Source organism: Canis lupus, chromosome 1 (genome assembly GCF_011100685.1).
Source record: "Canis lupus familiaris isolate Mischka breed German Shepherd chromosome 1, alternate assembly UU_Cfam_GSD_1.0, whole genome shotgun sequence".
Lineage (NCBI taxonomy): Eukaryota > Metazoa > Chordata > Mammalia > Carnivora > Canidae > Canis > Canis lupus.
In genome coordinates, this window is record NC_049222.1 from 71,688,412 (window position 1) to 71,702,931 (window position 14,520).

At 41.2% G+C, this 14,520-nt stretch overlaps 1 long non-coding RNA gene across 5 annotated transcripts in view; it reads right to left on the minus strand.

Annotated features, from left to right (window-relative positions):
* Positions 1 to 14,520, minus strand: part of LOC111090717 — a 62,738-nt gene that overhangs the window by 17,663 nt on the left and 30,555 nt on the right. For all 5 annotated transcript variants that reach the window (XR_005353137.1, XR_005353136.1, XR_005353141.1 and 2 more), the window contains one exon: positions 14,362 to 14,425. This is a non-coding gene — a long non-coding RNA (uncharacterized LOC111090717). The remainder of the gene's footprint in view (positions 1 to 14,361; positions 14,426 to 14,520) is intronic.

The window sequence follows — 14,520 nt, forward strand, 5'->3', positions numbered from 1 at the left end:
AAACCTTCTGCTCACAAATGTCCTCTCAGTCTCCTTCTGGGGTACCCCACCTAATACCTAGCGGAACCCCAACTCTGCCTATCCGTCGGGGTTCCAGAAACAGAAGATGCCCACACACCCAAGAGAGTTCAGTGAATGGCCAGTTTATAAAGTCGTAAGGCTGAATGGAACAGTGGTGTTGGTGAAATGGGCAAGGAATAGTAATGTGGGTTGGTATAGAAGACGGAAAATTATATTCTTTCTTTCTTTAGCTACTAGCTCTAAGTTTAAGTCAATCTTATTAAAAATGAGCATTAGTGACAGCAAGGCTTTACTTTGTTTCCCATTCCAGTTGTGTGAAAAATCAATTAAATCCAAGAATGTTTACTGAGCATCTTAAGATAATAAGCTAGGCACAGCACAACACCAAAATAACCAGTTATTAGAACAATTCAAATAGTCAGCAGATTTGGCTACATAATGCTCATTGATTCAAAAATTAAATTTACCAGGGATCCCTGGGGGGTTCAGCAGTTTGGCACCTGCCTTCGGGCCAAGGCATGATCCCGGGATTGAGTTCCACATCAGGCTTCCTGCATGGAGCCTGCTTCTCCTCTGTCTGTGTCTCTGCCTCTCTCTCTCTCTCTCTGTGTCTCTCATGAATAAATAAATAAAATCATTTTTTAAAAAAAGAAAGAAACCTGCCAATCTTTGTTAATTGCAAAATAAACAGATCTTTCCAACAGAAATAGGGCCTGCACTGGCATTATCTGTTCCTATTCTGAGCATGCACATTCTCTCTACCTTCCATGCTAAAGTTTAAAGAGGATAGAGAAATTTGACGTGAGGTTTGAAGACAAAAGCGATGTGGCAGTTCATTAAAGATGCATATGCCATGCTAAAGCAAGTCTCCATAAATGTAATCAGATTGAAATCTGACCACAACGGAAGTAAATTAAAAATAAACAATTTGAGGGTATCTGGGTGGCTCAGTGGTTGAGCATCTGCCTTTGGCTCTGGTCGTGATCCGGAAGTCCTGGGATCAAGTCCCTTATCAGGCTCCCCGGAGGGAGCCTGCTTCTCCCTCTGCCTCTGTCTCTGTCATTCTTTCTGTGTTTCTCATGAATAAATAAAATCTAAAAATACATAAATAAATAATATGATGGTTTTAACAAAGATTTCTAAAGAACATCCAAGTATTTAAAGATTGATTATACATTTCTAAGTAACACATAAAAATGGAGGCTGCTTGTCCCTCTCCCTCTGTTCCCTGTTCATTCTAAATAAATAAATAAATAAATAAATAAATAAATAATCTTTTAAAAAAATAAATAAATGCCTATATTAGAAAAGAAAAAAAGTTTAAAATCAGTGATTTAAGCATTTACCTTAAGAAGCAAAAAGAGGAAGAGCAAGGTAAACCCAAAGTAGAAGAAAGAAAAGAATACAGATAAAAACAGAAATCAAAGAAATCGAAAACAAACAATACAGAGAACCAACAAAGCCAGATGTTGGTTTGTGGAAAGGCTTACTTAAGAAAAAAAGGCTTCAACACACATATAACACATGTCCACTCTTGTGTTTTGTTCAGGGGGGGGAATTGCTTCAGAAAGATTAGCCATTAATACTAATTCCACTTAAAAAGCAGGAAAATATCATATTTATGTATGCAATAAATAATTTGGCTTCAGATGTCTAGTCAAATAGAGCAGCCCACAGAAAAAGACCTAAACCACACTTTAAATTGAAACACATACACATATACATGACATGTGGGAATTTGCCCAAAATATTGTTATTTTTATTAGAAAAAAAAGATAAGATCCAAAATAGAGGATTATTTCATTTCTGTATTTTTTCATCTCATCTATGAAATAGAGCAATTTGAAATCATTTGTACTACAGTGGAGACACTTTCCTCTCCACCCTCCTGGTAGTTTTCATACTGCATTTTTTTTGGGGGGGGGGGGGCGGGGAATAAAACCCTCTGCATAACAAGAAAAGCTTCCAAGCTTCCATTAATGGCACATTTGTCATAAGTAATGCACTAAATGTATAACTTTTAAAAGGTATAATGTTTAAGCTCCTTAGAATTTATCTTGCTGAATTACTGCCTATATTCTTACAGGGAACAGGAGATCTTGGTACACTCGGGAGCTTTCTAAAAATCCAGTGTAATTGTAGGCAAGTGGCAATTGCTCAGCAACATGGGAGGTGATTGTCATCTCAGTGAGTGATGGGCACTCTGGGTGGGCAGAGCCTCCTGGGTTGTGGGCAGAAAGACCGAAAAGCGGAGGACGGGAGTGCCAGGAAGGCTGACCATGGCATTGATGAACTAAGAAATAGCAGGGGTCTCTGAAGACCAGGGCTTCCCCATGTTCCTTCTGTCAGCTCAGAGCCACAGTGCAGATAAGAAAGCCCGAGAGAAGGCCAGCAGAGGGAGAAAACCCCCGGGGGCCAGAGGATTTCAGGAACAAGTTCTAAGGCAAAGTAGGACTGGTCCGGCCTTTATGTCAACTTAATGCGGACAGGAACATCCAGGTTCTGACAGTAACCTCAAATAAAGAACTGAGAAGTGATTAGTTGGAAGGTTCTGTTGCGTTGCCAGGTTGCATAAGCTAGGAGAAACAGCAAGTTTACTTAAAGCTATGCACAATAAATTCCCTTTTACATTTATTTATTCAATCAACAAATATTTATTGAAGGTCTTACATGTGCCAGCTCCCACACTAGGCATGGAGATAATTAGGACAAGCTTTTGTAAAGTTTACATTCTCCTGGTGGAGGCAGACAACAAAAAGAGAAAGCAGATTAAAGGGATACTCTCAGAATATATTACTATAAGGGATATAAAACAGGGCGATGTGATGGGGTGTGCCTTGCACAGTGTATACAGAATGGGACTATTTTAGATGCAGGATCTGAGCAGGCCCCAGAGACAGTGCAGTCACATGGACCCCATGTCCAGAAGGGGCCCTCTACTCATAGATTAATACTAGGCTGTTGCCATATAAAAATTCTTAGTAATTCTATCTTTGGCTTTTTTTCTTCTCCTTTTTTTTTTTTTTTGGTATGTAATGTCTGATGGGTAATAGAGCATATGCTCAAGGATGGCTTCTCAGGATCTGTGCCCAGCAAGAGTTGTAGCACTAGTGCAGGAAGACGCAGGGTTGGGCATGACCCCCAGGAGCCTGTGAGGGTCTGCACTTGGCCTATAACTTTCTTCATACCTAAGGAAGCATGACGTTAAATAGCAAACAAAAACCCCATGGCAGTCAAAGAGACTGCAAGAAGAAAGGAACACGCTCTTTTCCTGCTTTTAAAACCAGGGAACCATTCCAAGCAGGAAAGCTGCAAGTGCAAAGGTCCTGAGGTAATGTGTTTACAGAATAGAAAGCTGACAATGGCAGGAATCTCTGATCAGGGCAGAGCCTAGAATGAGAGACAAGAAGGAGAAACAGACCCAGTGGCTGAGGGAGGACACATATCACGTAGTCCAGGAGGAGTTTTCAGCTCTGGAGGAAGGAGATAGCAGCAGGGGAGGAGGACAAGATGGGGAACTCGGTGTAAAGACTCTGTCCACTTCACTTCCCGACTTTGACAGCAAAGCCCTGGAGGACCTCAAACCTCTGAAATCTGCCATCTTCATGGGAACCTGGGAGTTCCATATTGTACACACAAGCTGGCCTTGAGCTTGAGGCTGCTCTGGCCTTTCACATTTGTCACTCCATCACATATAATAAATGCATCCCTTGTCCGTGTCCCAGCCTGCGTGAGTGTGCTGCTCCCCCGGATCTTCATTCCAGGCTCCCAGGCCCTTTCTTTTTCTTTTCTTCTCTTTTTTTTTTTTTTTTTTTTTATTTTATTTGAGAGAAAGAGAGAGAGCAGAAGCAGGGAGAGAGGCAAAGAGAGAGGAAAAAGCAGACTCCCAGCTGAGCAGGGACACGCCCCTACCAAAGCAGGGCTCCCTCCCAGGACCTTGGGATCAAGACCTGAGCCAAAGGCAGATGCTTACCTGACGGAGCCACCCAGGGGCCCCAGGGCTACTCTCAACCTTATCCTGCGCTTGCCTCCACCCAACGACTTCCGTTCTCCTCCACGCCCAGCCAATTCTGCTCACCTCCTAAGATTGCAAAAATGTCCTTGTCAGAGTCCTTCCCCAAACTCCCAGGCTGGCTTAGGTCTCTCCATTGTTGGACCACTTTTTTTTGTGTGGTCATTTGATTAGTATCTGTCTCTCCAAATGGACTGTGAGGTCCTTAAGGGCAGGGGATGGGTCCCTTTTGCTTACAGTAGTATCCTTAGCACCCGCCCAGGGGAGGCCCATGCAGGCTTATCAGTCATGAACATCTAGAGGAGCACAAGGAAGAGAAGAATGAGCCCTCCTGGGGGAGCTGGTACTTTGAGTTGGGCGTTCAGACATGCAAGGAATGGAGTGAGGGAAGAAGAGATCTGCCTAAGTCTGGAATTTACTCAGCTATTAAAGCAGAGAGGAGGGAATAAATGGACGGAAGAAGACCTTCTCTGTTGCATGCAGGGTCCTGGAATGGAGAGGTGGCTAGCAGCAGAGGCCTGCCAGCCTGGACATTGCCCATTGCCTTCCTCTTGTCTACATCCCTGCGTCTCAGCCCCATCAGATCTCCTCAACAGGCTTTCTGGTACTACTGTCCCATTCATGTGTAAAAAGCAGTAAACCAAGTCTCTCCTTGGAACATTTGGGGTAAAAACCCAATACCCTTCACCTGTCAGAAAGAAAGATTCATTAGAAAAGAATCTTTAAGTGTCATATGATTCTAATAAGAGTATAAATAAAAAGGAAAATAGTCCTGTGTGGTAGGCAGCCTCCAAGAGGACCCTGGGAACCCCCACCTCGGCAGAGCCACACCCCTGACCAGTCCCCTCCCCCTGAGTGTGGCTGGACTTAACTGAGAGCTATCTCTAAAAAATAGAATATGACAGAAGTGATCAGGTGACCAGTCTGGCATTAGTTTATAAAAAGAGCTTGCCTTCTGCCTGTGTACCGTCTTTCTCATGGATTGCTTGCCTGGCTGGTTAGCCACCGTGTCATGAGGCAGCAGCCCCTAGAAAGGCCCACATGGTAAGGGATTTGGAGCTGCCAGCCAACACCTGAGTGGGCTTAGGAGCAGGTGGGCCCCACAGATGAGACTCATCCCCAGCCAACAGCCTAACAGCAAGCTCGTGAGAGGTTAGAACCAGAGGCACCTAGCTAAATCAAACCCAGATTACTGATCCACAGAAACCATGAGACAAGGAATGTTTGCGTGCTAAGCCATTAAATGTCGCAGTAATTTGTCACACAAACCTAGATAAAATACACCATTATGCATCATTTCTGAGCTCTACACTTGTGCTAAGGTTTGATACTAAACACCAGCAACATGCTGGCACATGGCGCAGTGTCAGCTGGAATTCCTGTCCAATGGGGCTTAATAAATAGCAAAAACAAAAGGAACTATCTCGCTGAGAAGTTTTTAGAGTCCTGGTTATTTGAACAACGTTTAGAAATCCACAGTCATTACCAATATCCCTTCCTTAAAAAGAAACTCATGAAAGAAAAAGGAATTTGGAAGTTTTGAATCTCTTTTTAAAAATATATTTAAGCACGTGTCCAAAATATGTAATGCTGAGTTGACTTGGCCAGTTCTTTTTCATCCCAAACTCACAAATTGTGAATAACCCATTGCATACATGGCCTTCGAAGATCTTGCCTGTTCTCTCTCTTCTCTCTCTCTCTCTCTCTCCCTTCCTTTCTTCCTTCCTTAATATTACAGGTGAAACGTTTGTAGCCCTTTGTCCATTAAATAAAGTGTCCCTAAATTAATGGCGGCTCCACCTACCTTTTTAACTTGGGGATCACTCCTAACCCATGCAAATAGAAAAAGTTTAAAATAAACAAGAAAACTTATTCTATTTTTTGTTTTATTTTAATTTTATTTAAATTCAATTAATTAACATATAATGTACTATTGGTTTCAGAGGTAGAGTTCAGTGATGATGAATCAGTCTTATATAATACCCAGTGCTCATTACATCACATGCTCACCATCACCCACTTACCTCGTCCCTGCAGCCTCCTCCCCTTCGGTGACCTTCAGTTTGTTTCCTACAATTAAGAATCTCAGGATGCCTGGGTGGCTCAGCAGTTAAAGCGTCTGCCTTTGGCTCAGGGCATGATCCTGGGGTCCTGGGATCAAGTCCCACATGGGGTTCCCTGCACGGAGTCTGCTTCTCCCTCCGCCTGTGTCTCTGCCTCTCTCTCTCTCTCTCTCTCTGTGTGTGTGTGTGTGTGTGTCTCTGTGTCTTTCATGAATAAATAAAATCTTTAAAAATAATAATAATTGTCTCTGACTTATTTCATTTAACATAATATCCTTTAGTTCTATCCACATCGTTGGATAGAAATGGCAAGATTTCATTCTGTTCAATGGCTGAGTAGTAGTGTATTATATATGTATATATACACACACACCACCTTGTCTCTATCCATTCATCTGTCAATGGATGTTGAGGTTCCTTCCACAGTTCAGCTATTGTGGACATTGCTGCTATGAACATTAGGGTGCAGGTGTCCCGGCATTTCACTACATTTGTATCTTTTGGGTAAATTCCCAGTAGTGCAATTGCTGGGTTGTAGGGTAGCTCTATTTTCAACTTTTTGAGGAAGCTCCACACATTTTTCCAGAGTAGCTGTACCAGTTCACATTCCCACCAACAGTGCAAGAGGGTTCCCCTTTCTCCATATCCTCACCAACATCTGTTGTTTCCTGACTTGTTCATTTTAACCATTCTCACTGGTGTGAGGTGGTATCTCATTGTGGTTTTGATTTGTATTTCCCTGATGCTGAGTGATGTGGAGCATTTTGGTGTGTGCCTGTTGGCCATTTGTAGATCTTCTTGGGAGAAATGTCTGTTCATGTCTTCTGTCCATTTCTTCATTGGATTATTTGGTTTTTGGGTGTTAAATTTGATCTATTCTTTATAGATCTTGGATATCAGCTCTTTATCTGATATTTCATTTGCAAATATCTTCTCCCATTCTGTAGGTTGTCTTTTAGTTTTGTTGACTGTTTCCTTTGCTGTGCAGAAGCTTTTTATCCTGATTAACTCCAAACAGTTCATTTTTGCTTTTGTTTCCTTTGCCTTTGACTTCGTGTCTAGCAAGAAGTTGCTATGGCTGAGGTCACAGAGGTTGCTGCCTGTGTCCTCTAGGATTTTGGTGAGTTCCTGTCTCACATTTAGATCTTTCATCCATTTCTGAGTCTATTAAGAAAACTTATTCTAAATCATAGGTTTAGTTTAGTACTAACCCAGCTCTGCAATGTATTAAGTTCCTTAGAACCATGCTTCTCAAATCTTTTCTATACAGATCACTTGGGGGAATCCTGTTAAAATGCCGTTCAGTAGTTCAGGTTTGAGAGAGCCTGAACTTTTGCATTTCTAAAAGCTTCCAGCCCATGCTGCTGGTCCCTGGCCCACACTTCAAGGAGCAAGGCCTCTGATGGAATCATTTCTTATTTCTGGGATGAAGTTCCTTAGGACCTGCCAGACCCTCAGAGTGGGTTAGGTATCATTATTATGCAGTCTTTTGGCAGGCTGTATTTTTCCTTCATAGCCTTTGTTATAATAAATTAATTGAATCTCATGTGAGTGTCCGGTCTACGGCTGGGCTAATATCCATGCTCACTCTGGATCACCTATCTATCCTCAGTGTCCAGGGCACATCTAGGCACATGATCAAAATACTATGAATGAATAAATATTTCCCTATCCACATTCAGAATTCCTGACTGATATCTCTATATCATCTCTATTAGGGTCTAATGGAAGCTAAAGTCTTAGTTACTGAGATATGATGTTGGCCTCCCAACGTGGGGATGTTACACATGTTGCCTTGTACAATTTCCTTGCTAGGAAGGCTGTGCATGCTGTGGCTAAGTGTGATAATAATTAGTGGATGGATGCAAGGGACATAGTTCCAAATAATCGACACAGGAATTCTAAACATTGGCACGAACAACACATAGAGAACACGTGGTTTCCAGGTCTCCTCCTTCAGACTCTAGCTTGCTTCTGCTTTCTTCTTTTAAACAGTGAATTCAATGAGTAAATTCCTTGTCTATCAGAACCTGGATGAATCACAGACACAGACAAAATTCATGGCAAAGGGATGTCTATCTGGGAGGTGTGAGTAGAGGGCTAGGGAGCCCCAGGTCCACAATACCTCCCCAGTCACCTGAATTTCATGAGAAGAAATGTGTTTCTTTAGAATTTGGAGAGCCCTGTTAAAATACAAGTACCCTTTGGATAGCAAAGCTATTTTCCGAGGTTAGAGAAACAGTTTCTCCTCAAATCAAGGTCACGTATAGCCACAGACAATATAGGTGCATTTTCCTAGAGTGTTTGCTTTTTATACCCTAACAAACTTTAACATAATTTGTATTTTAAACCAAATATAGAAATATTATAGAATAATATCAAAATTTGCATGAATCTTCAAATGAAAAGAGAGATTCAAGGAAACATAAAGAATACTAATGCAGTCCTGGAGTATTAAGGACCCATCTTTGGCATACTTAAAAAGCACAGATGAAGAGTGCTCTCTAACCAAACCAGTCAGCCTGTGGGGCTGGCAGAGGGTGGCATGAATTCGCTGGGAGAGAGTATGGCAGGGACTGCTGTTACATACTGTCCTTCCTTTAGAGCAATAAATCCCTCATTTTAACCTTGATCTATCACAAGCCATGACCAATTCTGGATTTCGCAGCCTCCTTTGCAGCTAAGCATGCTCTTGTGAATAAATTCTGGCGCAGGTGATGGAAGTGGAAAGGTGATGTTACAACTTCTGGAAACTTCCTTAAAAGACAACAAGCACATGTTCCTTCCTTAGAAGACAACTGGCACATGGCCAGTCTTTCTTCTCCCTCTGCCTTCCTGGTGGCTGATTGCAATTTCCTGACATGGCTGAAGCTGGACTCCTTGCCGCGGATGAGTCAGATGGAAGGTGCAGGACTTGCATGCAAACCCTGGACCATCCACCCCATACTTTACAGAAGAGAGAAATAGAAGTCAACCCTTTGCTGAAGCTGGTGCTGTTGGGAGTTTCTATTACTTATAGACCTAAACCTAAGAGAAAAGGGGGGAAAAATGAAAGCAATGTATCACTCCTACCTGGGACACTTTTAGGAGGAAACAGACATTAAAACAAAGTTATGTCCTAAGGAGTCAATCCCATTTACAATTGCACCCAAAAGCATAAGATACCTAGGCATAAACCTAACCAAAGAGGTAAAGGATCTATACCCTAAAAACTATAGAACACTTCTGAAAGAAATTGAGGAAGACACAAAGAGATGGAAAAATATTCCATGCTCATGGATTGGCAGAATTAATATTGTGAAAATGTCAATGTTACCCAGGGCAATTTACACATTTCATGCAATCCCTATCAAAATACCATGGACTTTCTTCAGAGAGTTAGAACAAATTATTTTAAGATTTGTGTGGAATCAGAAAAGACCCCGAATAGCCAGGGGAATTTTAAAAAAGAAAACTATAGCTGGGGGCATCACAATGCCAGATTTCAGGTTGTACTACAAAGCTGTGGTCATCAAGACAAGTGTGGTACTGGTACAAAAACAGACACATAGATCAATGGAACAGAATAGAGAACCCAGAAGTGGACCCTGAACTTTATGGTCAGCTAATATTTGATAAAGGAGGAAAGACTATCCATTGGAAGAAAGTCAGTCTCTTCAATAAATGGTGCTGGGAAAATTGGACAACCACATGCAGAAGAGTGAAACTAGACCACTCTCTTACACCAGACACAAAGATAGACCCAAAATGGATGAAAGATCTAAATGTGAGACAAGATTCCATCAAAATCCTAGAGGAGAACACAGGCAACACCCTTTTTTAACTCGGCCACAGTAACTTCCTGCAAGATACATCCACGAAGGCAAAAGAAACAAAAGCAAAAATGAACTATTGGGACTTCATCAAGATAAGAAGCTTTTGCACAGCAAAGGATACAGTCAACAAAACTAAAAGACAACCTACAGAATGGGAGAAGATATTTGCAAATGATGTATCAGATAAAGGGCTAGTTTCCAAGATCCATAAAAATTTATTAAACTCAACACCAAAGAAACAAACAATCCAATCATGAAATGGGCAAAAGACATGAACAGAAATCTCACAGAGGAAGACATAGACATGGCCAACATGCACATGAGAAAATACTCTGCATCACTTGCCATCAGAGAAATACAAATCAAAACCACAATGAGATACCACCTCACACCAGTGAGAATGGGGAAAATTAACAAGGCAGGAAACCACAAATGTTGGAGAGGATGCGGAGAAAAGGGAACCCTCTTACACTATTGGTGGGAATGTGAACTGGTACAGCCACTCTGGAAAACTGTGTGGAGGTTCCTCAAAGAGTTAAAAATAGACCTGCCCTACGACCCAGCAATTGCACTGCTAGGGATTTACCCCAAAGATACAGATGCAATGAAACGCCGGGACACCTGCACCCCGATGTTTATAGCAGCAATGTCCACGATAGCCAAACTGTGGAAGGAGCCTCGGTGTCCATCGAAAGATGAATGGATAAAGAAGATGTGGTCTATGTATACAATGGAATATTACTCAGCCATTAGAAATGACAAATACCCACCATTTGCTTCAACGTGGATGGAACTGGAGGGTATTATGCTGAGTGAAGTAAGTCAATCGGAGAAGGACAAACATTATATGTTCTCATTCGTTTGTGGAATATAAATAATAGTGAAAGGGAATAGAACGGAAGGGAGAAGAAATGTGTGGGAAATATCAGAAAGGGAGACAGAACATAAAGACTCCTAACTCTGGGAAATGAACTAGGGGTGGTGGAAGGGAGGAGGGCGGGGGGTGGAGGTGAATGGGTGACGGGCACTGAGGGGGGCACTTGACAGGATGAGCACTGGGTGTTATTCTGTATGTTGGTAAATTGAACACCAATAAAAAATAAATTTATTATAAAAAAAAACAAAAACAAAAAAAAAAACAAAGTTATGTCATTTTGAACTATTTTTTATTGACTAGCAAATTGGTGTTACTGTTTTTGATGGATCTACAAAATAGTTCAAAAATAAACTTTCTAAAACTATAAGTAATATATACCTCAAACTCAAAACTTCTTCATTTTTTTTAAAGGCTTTATTTTATCAGTTGAGAAAGAAAGAACACAAGAGCAGGGGGGAGGGGCAGAGGGAGAGAGAGAGAAGCAGACTTCCCGCCACTGAGTAGGGAGCCTGTCATGGGCTCTGATCCCAGGACCCAGAGATCAAGACCTAGGCCAAGGCAGACCCCTAGCCAACTGAGCCACCCAGGAGCCCCAAAACCTTCTTTATATTGATTATCTGAATGCTAAGAAGTAACATAGTAGAATTGTTCTTGGCGCATATTTACTTGCTCTGATTTATTTCTTAGCTAGATCTCTCCTGAATGTCATACCACTAATATTTTTTTCTGAAAAATACTTTCTCCAATTTGGTCTTATTACCTTATCTTTTTCATAGAACTGCCTGTAATCTTCTTCAAAGTCACTTTTTATGATTAATAAATCTTAAAGTATTAGCATCTTCAAGTCATCTCAAAGACCATAATATTTTTTATTGAGAAAAAATTATCTGTACAGGTATAGAGGTACAGAAAATTCAATACCGAGGATCTTCCAAGTTCTAATTTCTGTAATGGAAGTGGATAAATATTTCCACCCAGACTTTTATGGTTTCTGTCTTCTTAACCTCCACTCAAAATAAAGTTTTACTGATTTCCATTTCCCAAAGGCAGGAGCAATCGGAGAGCTCGCAGAGTGAAAATGTTAAAGCTCCTGAGGCTGGCTCTTGGTATGGAAGCCTCCCTAGCTTCAACTTCTCTCTTCACCCCACTTCTCCTCTCTTACAGCTGTGCTTTCTGTGCTCTCCCTGTCATGATGTGCCCATCCTTAATTGTGCTCATGAGGCTATCTCATCCCCGACCTTCAAGGTTGAAGCTGTGCCTTATTTCATCTTACAGATTCCAGCACCTCTTGCCCATCTCCATCCCCTCCCCCCACCTCTCTGTGCCCCCACCTGCTGGTTGTGCAACTGTTCACGGACCTCAGCCCACAGAATATCATGCCTGGAGCCCCTGGACCAGAAACTCCTTGAGGGCTGGCTACCAGCACTGTGTCCCTGCGATAAAACACAGAGTGGAGCCCAAGGCAGAGACATTCATGAAGGATTTGGTGGATGAAAGAATCTTAATTCTGGCTCTTAACTGGCTTTGGGTATATTAAAGCTCAAAAAAACTGAATTTATTCAATACAAGAAATCACCTCTTATTTAACTTCAGGATCAACTTTCTTTCAATGCCTGAAGCTGTAAAAGCTGACAGAGTGCTTCTATAAATAGTCTCCAGGTCTCTAATCAATCAATTAGTACCGCCCAGCAAAGAGGGGATCACCACACCCAAACGCCTTCTAATTCTCATGCCTTCAAATGTGTCTAGAATAGAGAGACTCGGGAGGCAGGGGTGAGAGATGGCTTCTTCCCTTTCTGAGTTTCTGTGTGTTGTTGAAATGAGAGACACTGAGAGATGAGACCACAAACCAAAAGTTACACCCTTTTGGTCTGAAAGGTTTGGACAGACACTAGTGTTTCTGGAAGACAAAGAGAATCCACAAACATGGGAATGTGGGAATGGATGTTTGCACACAATGGAAGGCACGTTCTGAAAGTGCATTCACAGACCATGGTGTAAAACCATTTAGAACTCACCAGTGAGAAGACATATTAGACACAGGGCTTTGACTAGAGGGAAGGGGCTCGAGCGCACTCAGAAGAAGCCTAGCAGATTCATACTTCCACGGATAAGCAAAACTAAGCATCAAAACAAAACTCCAATAGTCATTTTCCCTATACATCACATCCTGGTAGAGTTCCCACCTCTTAAGAGGAAACCTCTGTGACCACATAAGAAAAAAACGTTTTTAATTTCATTCCAGTTTTTAAACGAGTCCAAACTAAAACAAAGATTTTATGACTCTCTCAGTCTGCCATGCGGATTTCCGCCTCTGACAAATGCCAGGAATCCTTGTGGCTACTTTAGATGTTCAAACCATTTATTAAGAGTAAGAGAGTGCCATGTCGGAAAGCAGGCTCCAGAAAGGTAGCTGAGGCCACCACTTTGGACACCAGCCAGAAGAAGACTTCTTGGCAATGAAGTGGGCAGTTTTAGGAATTTCACAATTGTTTAAACTCTCTTATGCAGTTTAAGAAGTGTTTTCAGTGGCAAGGAGGTGCCATAGAGCTGCAAATACAGGCAGAAGTATTTTCTCCAGATCATTGTATTATGCTGAAAATGAAAACTAAAACCCAATAAAATGTTACCATTATCCACCAGAGGCTTCAAATGGAGCCAATTCTGTTCTAAGGGTTATTGGGCCATTGGATAAGAGGAAGAAGAAAAAAATTGAACAAAAATTTTAAAAACATAAACATTAATTTCCAACTTAATTGACATCAGACTTTTGGTGAGAGGAAAAGATGTGTACTGTACATCAGACACAATTGTCTTTAAACTAACTAGTGACTTTAGTGACTGGATATTGAGAAAATTATCTCCTTTGGATCTCTGTGACTTAAGGATTGAATACTGCTAGAATACATTTGGATGAAGATATAAGGAGGCAGGAATAGACGTGAGATCATATGGTTAGCTGCTGGCTAGATGGAAGAAACACTTGCCAGAGATGGAGGCTATTTAGCTATCCAGACAGCCCCTGGAAGCCTACTACAGTGTCTGAAACACACAAACTTGCATGCATGCATATACATACAATAATGTCTCATTTGGTTAAGAGTAAGGCATATTTTTAAAAATACATGTGCAATCTTGTGAAAGCCAAATAAGGTCTACACCAGAGTTAACAGTACTGTATCACTGTCGATTTCCTGGTTTTGATAATGTACTTATGTTTACATAAGATATAATCACTAAGGGAAGTATGGGAACTCTCTGTACTATTTTTTTGCAACTTCCTGTGAGTTTGAAACTATTTCAAAATAAAGATATCTATATATCTATATATGTATATAGATATATAAATATACATATATATTATATATTTATAGTAGTAACATGTAAGATACATTCTTGTATACCACATTATAGATGACCGTTCCCATAAGCCTGGGCCCAGGGTGGCCAAGTGAAGGATGACTGCCCCACTGACTTATTGACCAGCCTAGTACCATCACCTGAGTGAGAAATAAACTTCCATATTGTTGTGATTACATGTTTGGGTATCTTTGTTACCACAGCTTATCTTACCCAAATTAATATGGTCCTCCTCCTTCTCCCACTAGTTTGTGATGTAGCTCCTTCTATCAGAGTTCTAAAAGAAGAGGAGAAAAAAAGCCAAAGTTTCAAATGAGCTAAGCTTATAAAAAACACTGAAGGCAAATTAAAGTCTACCTTTAGTTATATTCA